The sequence below is a fragment of the Canis lupus genome, chromosome 24, assembly GCF_003254725.2.
Source record: "Canis lupus dingo isolate Sandy chromosome 24, ASM325472v2, whole genome shotgun sequence".
Lineage (NCBI taxonomy): Eukaryota > Metazoa > Chordata > Mammalia > Carnivora > Canidae > Canis > Canis lupus.
In genome coordinates, this window is record NC_064266.1 from 20,806,695 (window position 1) to 20,809,078 (window position 2,384).

The following is a 2,384-nucleotide window of genomic DNA, read 5'->3' on the forward strand; positions in this document are numbered from 1 at the left end:
CAAGAAAGGGGTCATTAGTTTGGCCCTGCAAGGGTGCCGTCTTTCTTGAAGAACTCAGTGTGCTCTGGGCATTTCTGCTTCTTCACTTAGTACAACATACTGTGTCTGAATGATAGTTTAGGTGCAGCAGCATGCCCAAGTGAACAACTTCCCCAAATCTGGCAAGCACACAGTGGTGAAATGTGGTGCAATTATGGCCAGTGACGTTAAGCAGAATATTTTTGGTGAGCTATCTTGTAAGATACTTCAAAGTGGTGGGGCAAGGATGCAAGTGGCATGTACCCATTTGCTTTTTCCTGGACACTACTCCCTTCTGTTTGAAGCATGCTCATAATGCTGGAGGTGATGCAGCCATCTTATAACTATGGGCCAAAAGCACAAGCTAGGAATGAGTGGTCCAAGTCTCAAGTATTCAAAGACCTATTATTAGGCAGGATATTTTAAGAGCTCATAAGTTAAACATGTGCCAGAGGCTGCTCAAGGACCCATTCTCATGATTCTGGGAATGTAGAGTTGTGATAACCACAAGTCTGCTAAATTAAACCTTTACTGCATAGTCCACACCCACAGTTCTTGGCCTAAGCTCTCTTACTGCAAAACAATCATATATATCTGAGTGTCTACATTTAGTGTAGCATCTATATAATAATTTTAGCAATAATATTAGTATGTATATTCTTAACATTTAAAGGAGGCAGTGTGGGCTACAGAAAGACTTCAAGAAACAACTTATGTACTCTAGAAGTCCATTACATACATTTTTATATTTTTGTACCAGTTTCATTACTTGTGTCTGCCTTGGTTTACCACTTTACCTTATGATAAATGTGTGCAGAACTATTTAGTATAGAAATTAGTTGATGGTTGGAGAAAGCCGTGAGCAACAATCACTTTTACAGTTGCCATAAGAAGAATAGGATGCTTAGGAATAAATTTGACCTAGGAGATGAAAGACCTATATGCTGAAAACTATAAAACATTGATGAAAGAAAGTAAAGAAGACAGAAATAAATGGAAAGATATCCGATGTTCACAAACGGAAGATAAATCTTGTTAAATTGTGCAGCCACTATGGAAAACAGCGTGGAAGTTTCTCCATACTGTTAAATTAAAAATACCACTGCCATATAATCCAGAAATCCCACGGCTAGATATCTATCTGGATGAAATGAAATCACTCTCTTGAAGAGATATTTGCATTCCTGTGTTCATCACAGTATTTATCACAACAGCCAAGGTATAGAAATAACCCAAGTATCTGGTGATGTAGTATAGGTAAAGAAAATGTATGTATGTTAAGTGGAATGATAATCAGAACTTTCTTCATGAATTTGCATGTCATCCTTGCACAAGGCCCTGCTAATCTCTGTATCGTTATTTTAGTCTATGTGCTGCTAAAGCAACCCCAGTAATCAGCTTTTTAAAAGGAAGGAAATCCTGCCATTTTTTTTTTACAACATGTATGAATCTATAAGACATTATGCTAGGTGATATAAGCCAGATAGAAAAAGAAGAATACTACATGATCTTATTTACATTGGAATCTCAATAGTCAAACTCATAGAAGCAGAGAATAGGCAGTGATTGCCAGGGGTTGTATGGAAGGGGAAATGGAGAGATGGTGTCAAGAGGTACAAGATTTTAGTTATGCAAAATGAATGAATTCTGAAGATCTGTTGTACAATAATGTGACTGTAAGTTAACAGCGTTGTATTATATACTTCAAATTTGCTAAGGAAGTATATCTTTAAATGTGTCCACCACGCACACATAAAAAGATAAAAAAAGAAGACAGTAACTATGTGTGGTAGAATTTTGAAGAATGAAAAGGATTAAAAGAAGCCATACACTGAAAGATATTATTTGCAAACTACATATTCAACAAAGAACTCAAATAAAGTACATAAACAACTCTTAACATTTAATAGTTAAAAACAAATATTCCATTATTCTTGAGTAAATACCCAGAAGTGGAATTGCTGGGTCATATGGTAGTTCTAATTTAATTCTTTGAGGAGCCTCCACACAGTTTTCCACAGTGGCTACACCAGTTTGCATTCCCACTGAGTGCATGAGGGTTCCTTTTTCTCCACATCCTCGCCAGCACTTGTTATTTCTTGACTTTTTTATTTTCATTGTTCTGACAGGTATGAGATGATATCTCATTGTAGTTTTGATTTGCATTTTCCTCATGATGAATAATTTTGAGTGTGTTTTCATGTGTCTGTTGGCCATTTGTGTATATTCTCTGGAAAAACAACTATTCAGGTTTTCTGCCCGTTTTTAATTGGATTATTATTTTCCTGTGTGTGTTGAGTTCTTAACATATTTTGGATATTAACCCAATTTGAAAAGATATACACACATCTATGTTTATTGCTGCA

The 2,384-nt window shown here is 36.0% G+C and overlaps 1 pseudogene; it reads right to left on the reverse strand.

The window, feature by feature from the left end:
• Positions 1 to 1,307: 1,307 nt before the first annotated feature.
• LOC112674325 (U6 spliceosomal RNA) lies at positions 1,308 to 1,403 on the reverse strand (annotated as a pseudogene).
• Between the last annotated feature and the right edge of the window lie 981 nt (positions 1,404 to 2,384).